Raw genomic sequence first — 7291 nt, forward strand, 5'->3', positions numbered from 1 at the left:
CCCCCAACCCTAACAAAGATAAAATTGTCAAGCAAGCAAAAGTAATCCCAAAATGCAAACTTCAAAATCTACATGCATTATCACGTATAATCTCATACCATCATGTCCCATTAAGCACATCGCTACGTGTTTCATGAGGTCAAAATGGATAGCAAACACCTCCTCTAACTATAAACACTAAGCCTCCTGCCTTTGCAATGGGGATATACATGTTACAAATAGAAGCTAATAAAGATTTAGATGCAATTTTAACATAAATCTTGATTACCCTGTCTGTACGAGGGCTAGCAGCTCAATCCCTCCATCATATTCCAAACACCCTTCAGTCAGCAGTAATGAAAATAATGTCATTTAACTTTAATGGGAAAAGCCCAAACCAAGCAAAACAACAAGAGACCTTCCATCTAGCAATAAGAGATCAAATTTTCTGAGAATTGTCAGTACTGTAAAATGCAATGTTATACCGATAAATAGAAGAAATAACTCATTTTTAATGCAACATCCTCATACATGCTTCTTGCCTGTAGGAGATACTGTGACAACGGACTGCAAAACATTTTAATTTTTAGACAGCTTTTCTATTTGGATTTGGATTTGTAAGTACTTAAAATCTATTAAATATGTTTCATATTTCTGAGTTTTGTCCACTTGGATTCCATGTCTTCACCCAAGGAGAAGCAATACAAACAAGACATATCTAATAAAACTTTAGAACTCCCCAAAATAATTCTAGTGTTTGCTTCCAGTATGTAAACCATGCAAGAAGGATAAGAACACTACCGTAACGTAATTTTTAATGACCCACACGAAAGGACCCACGCCCTGAAAGGGGAAGTTTAGCTGCTGCAACAACAGAGCTGCCTTTCTAACTTCATGTGAAAAACCTTCCAATGACACTATTGTGTCTGGTAACGTACACCCTGTACCTTATCAGTCAGTTGCCTTTCGCACACACACACCTATACTGCTTCCCAAGCAGAAAGGGCCATATACGGCCAGTTTCCAGTACACTGAAGGCAGCGAAGCCATGATCTGTGTTCTGACGCCTATGGGGGCACACGCAAACATGCCACTGCAGCAGTAACACGAGTGACTTGAGGAACACTGCCTACAAGAACTGAGGTGAATCCACATTAGATGCAATTTCTGCAAGCACCAACTATCACTCAGTTGGAAGTGTTATGGCCTAAACACAAATACGATGATTTAAGTTTTTAGCTTGTGGTTGCCTGCACATTGAACTTATGTTTGACTGAGGACAGTTATTAATCTTAGCTTTGCTGAGAATCGGCATGAAATACCTTCCAGAAAAACAGTAAGTTCTCATATCAGGAAATCTGCACACAGTAGAGATGGAAAAAAATCTGTGACACAAGAAGAAATTGGGCTTGGGTCCTGATCTAAGAGCCCTTGTCATCAAAGCAGCTACAATTCGATTTTACTTACGATATGCTGTTTGTTGACATAAGTATTTCAGAGCCTTACCATACTTGAGACCAAAAAAATAAATGTTAAAGCTTGCACTTCAAACCGCTTGTACTCTAACTGAAAGTAACAAGAGCAGGACAGAAAGTAGACAGAGACACAATAAGAAGAGAAATAGTATTAAAAACTTAGAGCTACATAAATTACAAAGTAGCCACAACAAGAGTCAGTTCCAGTGAGTAAGGCTACTCCAGGTTGCTACCTGAAAAAAGCAGGCCCCGAAGATGGAATTTTCAAAGTTTGCAGCAGTACATCTCTCTCTATCTTTCAGATTTGTGACACTGAGAATTTTCAGAGCCTTATCAACTGACAAAGATGAAACAATCTTAATGGAGACCAACAGAAGAAACTGCTTTTGAGTCAGGAAGTCTCAGCATCCAGAAGTAGGTTCAAATCTTAAGCAATCACACTCCTCAAGGACTTCATGTCCAAAACTTTCGTACACCCACCACTACTGCTGCTGGACCCGTGAGTGAACCTTGCCATGCAACACTGCCACGTTGTCGCACAGAAGTTGTAACACACCACAACACTAGAGCTTCTTCTGGGGCTGCAACACAAAGAAGACGGCCCAGAGTAGTGAAAGGACTGAATGTACCAGTGAGCTGCACACCTAAAATAACTTGTGTTACAGTTACTTCTACTTTATGTGGATTTGTAGCAATAATTGACATGTTCATTCAAAGTGTATTTGGAAAGTCTCTTTTCACCCTACTCCTACATACCATTTACAAGGAAATCATGCATGTTTTACATTTTATTGCAAATGCATCATCTCCTTCCATCTTTCCATCATCTGAAGGGAAGTATAAAAAAAAAAAGCAAACTTCACTTCAGTATGGTTTGCAGTAAAGAAAAATTTTGAAGCTATTACTTGTGAGTTCTCATCTTTCAGAAGGAAACACACATAAATCCAGCTAATAAATTATCTCTGCAGTTACTAAGACTGGGTAACATAAAACTATTTCAAGATTAGCATTTATATAGACAAAAATAAAGATATCAGATTTTATTTCCCCTTCCAAGAGTTACCAAGTTTAGTTTTGTACGGGCTGAAAGCGATCTTTTGCCTCTTCACATATTTCTGAGAGAACGGGGAAAGGTCAGACAAATCTAAAAAGTAATAATGCACCAAATGCAACTTTTAGAGTTCCTGCATTTTGACATACACATGAAATTTGGCATACTCTTCATGGAACAGATGGAACGCCTCTTTTGCAATATATTCTAAGGTATTGGGGGGGTTCTTTTTTTTAAAAAAATAACAGAAAAATCAGGTAATCGTGGTAGTGCTAGCATTTTCTGTGTGTGCTAATTTTGTTCTACAAAATTCATTTTTGCAGCTAGGTGTGCTAGTTGCCTTAGAAACCACTGTAAAAGCAATTCCGATCAATGAACACTTGTCATCATCAATACTGGTGGCAGAATGTTATGGAAACAGCAGTCAGGAGAGATTTTGCTGTTGCTGAGCTCTGAAATTCAGTCGTTGATCAAATGAAGAAATATATGTAAGATGACAATTCAAGGAGTGCATTAAAAAAAAAAAAAAAAAATCCAACAACAGTCACTAGCACAGTAAGTCTTTTCAAGTCTTGGGAAAGCCAGGTCACCATTCTGTGTGTCTGACATCTGGACAACCCCAACCACAAATATAACACAAATTAGAAAGTCACCACAAAGAGCATACAGCCTACTGGGCTTTGAATGGAACCATCTCCACCTGGGTAATTTTTAGAGACTTTCATCAGTCATGCGATAGCTCCACAAAGCAGGAGAAAAAGCAAGCTGACGTTTATAAAACTGAACTACTTTCTGCCTTGTGGCAAAGCTAACCTCAAAATGTATGAAACTAGAGGAAAATGCCATCTCGTGAATCACCTGCATGATAAACCCAGGGAGTTATGAAGGCATTTTGGAACTGTCTGCATACACACAAACTAAGTCCCATACCATAATTCAGTGATTTTTCAGCTGAGTGAAGGTCAAACTCTATCAGGAAAAGTACGTTGAGATGTATTAATGCTGCAGAGATAACAAAGTCAGTATCTAACAAAAAGCTTTAAAAAATACAATATGAAAAGAGTATTCAGAACCAAAATGTATAACTAAGAAATGAATCATTGAATGGTTTGGGTCAGAATGGACTTTTAAAGGCCATCTAGCCCAACCCCCTGCCATGAGCAGAGACATCTTCAACTAGATCATATTGCTCAGAGCCCTGTCCAAACTGACCTGGAACGTTTCCAGGGATGGGGCATCCACCACCCCTCTGGGCAACCTGGGCCAGTGTTTCACCACCGACAGCATAAAACATTTCTTCCTTACAGGTAGTCTAAATCTACCCTCTTTTAGTTTAAAACCATTGCCCCTTGTCCTGTCGCAATAGGCCCTGCTAAAAAGTCTGTCCCCATCCTTCTTATAAGCCCCCTTTAAGTACTGAAAGGCCGCAATAAGGTCTCACTAGAGAGTGAGACCTACTTGTCTCCAGGCTGAACACCCCCAAGTCTCCCAGCCTGTCCTCACAGAAGAGGGGCTCTAGCCCTCGCAGCATCTTCGTGGCCTCCTCTGGACTCGCTCCAACAGTTCCATGTCCTTCTCCTGTTGGGGGCCCCAGGGCAGCACTGCAGGGAGGTCTCCCCAGAGCGCAGCAGAGGGGAACAATCCTCTCCCTCGCCCTGCTGGCCACGCTGCTGGGGATGCAGCCCAGGATGCAGTTGGCTTCCTGGGCTGCCAGTGCACATTGCCGGCTCATGGCCAGCTTTTCATCCGCCATTGGCCCCAAGTCCTTCTCGGCAGGGCTGCTCTCCATCCCTTCATCCCCCAGCCTGTATGGATACTGGGGGTTGCCCCAACCCAGGCACAGGATCCTGCACCTGGCCTTGTTGAACCTCGTGAGGTTCACATGCGTCCACTTCTTGAGCTTGTCCAGGTCCCTCCAGATGGCATCCCGTCCCTCAGATGTGTCAACCACACCACTCAACTCAGCGTCATCCACAAACTTGCTGAGGGTGCACTTGATCCCACTGTCTATGTCATTGATAAAGATACTAAACAGTACTGGTCCCAATACAGACCCCTGAGGGACACCACTTGTCACTGATCTCCGTCTGGACATTGAGCCATTGACCAGTACCCTCTGGATGCAACCATCCAACCAATTCCTCATCCACCAAACAGTCTACCCGTCAAATCCATATCTCTCCAATTTAGAGAGAAGGATGTTGCGGGGGACCCTGTCAAAGTCCTTACAGAAGTCCAGATAGACAATATAGGTATACAACACACAAATGCACTAATGTAACAAACTACTGGGTTCTCGAGTTAAAGGAGGACATCACATGAAAGCCATTAATTTAGAACTACAAAAAGTCAAAATGTATGTTAAGGTATATGTCTGGCAGCCCAGCTAAAGAGCTGGGAAAGTAACGTCTGAAACATGGTGGCGGAATTAAGAGCAGACCACACACACTGGTCCGATCTTAATTAAGGTTAAGATCATTAAGATACATCCCAACAACAACTACTGCAGTAACATTTCCCAACCAGAGAGTCACAACAAAATAAAAGACAAAGTGAGGTGCAGAGTAAGTTTGGGTTCTACCACATAAATCTTTTTTTTTTTCCTGAACATGGAAAAGATGATCGTCATCCACACTTTGTCAGGTGTACTCAACATTGCTTCTAGCAAAGTTCTGGAGGCCAATTAGCCCAAGAAAATATTCACCATAAATATTCCCTGATGTCCATGAGAGAGAGGGTGTTGAAGGAGACCATCTGATCCACAAACTTATGGTTTACCTGCACTTGAAAATACAAAGCTCTTCACAACTGGTATGATGTCTACAAAACTATATTCTCTATCACATGAATATATATCGTCTACTCCAGATTCTCAGAAAAACCCCTTTTGATCTAAACAATCCCAGTATGGGTATTAGATTATTTTGGTTTTAGCATTTCCATAATGACAAGCCATAAAATAGCTGCCTTAAGGAAGCACTCCAACATTTCACATTTCATCAGCTTTGCTGGCCACAGAATGATGGGGAGCAGGGCTGTTTCAGAGTTCTGTCATTGCATGATAGACACAATGATAAGCATACAGGCAGTAGCCAACAGCTGCATACATAAAAGAACAAGGAGACAGCACTGTCACATTCTGCAATGAAACTGGCAGAGGCTTCACACCATTTTTCATTGGGTCTTGAGAGGAGTTACCACAATACCATGGCCAGCCTCCAGTGCAATCCCACGGTCAGACACCTACGGCAACACGAGTGAAAAAGAAAGGTGTGATATCCATGCATGCCTTGTAAGGTGAACCCACAGGACTTTGTTCCAGCCCAAACACCTAAGATCTGTCTCTACTAAGGGCACAGAGATTCACAGATGCAGCGAGATGGGGTATATTCATCAAATGATGCAGAGGAGAACACCAAGAGCAAGCAAGTTTAATGGGAGAAATAATCCATTTTCTTAGACCATGTGATATAGATGGAAAACACAAACAAGACCAGAAAAAGTATAAAGAACAGCCTGTGCCCCTGAAAAGTTTATGCTCCTATCCTCTCTACAAACTACATTCCAATAATTTAAGGAAATACATTGTCTTACCACAAACCACACCCTTTGTTATCAAAAGCATTTTTCTGACACCACTCTTGCTACTTAAAAAACAGGAGTATATCTAAGAAAATGTTGATTTAAAAAATAGTGTTTTAATGTTAATATTCTTATCCATTTGCGTCCCAATTCAAAGTACCTAAACCATACCTAACTTTCAAGCATGCTACCAGTCCTTTTAAAAATCAGAATTGTGTCCAATGCTAATTTCTGCTTCTTCTCAACCTAACTAATTCATATCACACTTTTACTTCATGCCATACTTGTCATCTGCTTTGCATCAAACACTTAAAGCAGAATCTCACATCCACATAAATGCTACACAGAAAACCTCATGAAAGTTAAGCACCTTAGCCTCAATTTATGCATAGGTAAGATTTACATCATCACACTATTTGCATAAGTGCACATATTACCCAATGAATTCTAGCCTGCTCTGTTCTTTGGCTTTCCATTCTTGGTTACCACCAAGATTTGTACTCATCAGTTCTCTGACACGTCGCATCATCTAATTTTAAAAATATGCTGTGACAAATATTAGCTTTTCTTATTAATTTTCTTCATTGGATTACATCCTTCCTCAGTCCTGACCTGATCTACATGAGAAAAACACCGATGCTCCTGTTATGACAGTTTTAAAATAGTTTTCATCCCATTAAGATGAACTGCCAGCACTGAAATACTTAAGTTAGTTTACCAGTGGCTCAGACCAGTTTGGCCTAATAATTTAAAATTGACCTATATTGCAAAGTGTTTTAAAACAGATGAGCCTTTATTCACATGAAAAAACCCCATCTTATACACATTGTACAGCACCCAGGGTATACCCTACTTCCCTCTCCCATCTGTTTGGGAACACAGGTGCTGCTGTATAAACGTACAGTGATGAGGGAGAGGAGAGGACCAGCTTCCTTCCATTTCAGCAGAAGCTCCTACAAACTTCAGCAGACTTGAAAGTCGAACAACAGAGCAAGTTTAAGAATATTTGCTAATCTAAACGTAGGCGTGTATTTTTAGGATCCTAGCGTCTTTGTCTTTCAGGAGTTTGGCACTGGACAGCACTTCGCCTGGGGAGCAGCGGCAGAAGGGGGCGAGTTGGCAGACAGCATCGGTGCGACCACAGCGACGCAGCCCGCACGCGCCTGGGGCTCGCCGCCGCCCTGACCGCCCAGACCTCCGCCCG

This window comes from Charadrius vociferus, unplaced genomic scaffold (assembly GCF_000708025.1).
Source record: "Charadrius vociferus isolate BGI_N301 unplaced genomic scaffold, ASM70802v2 scaffold549, whole genome shotgun sequence".
NCBI lineage: Eukaryota > Metazoa > Chordata > Aves > Charadriiformes > Charadriidae > Charadrius > Charadrius vociferus.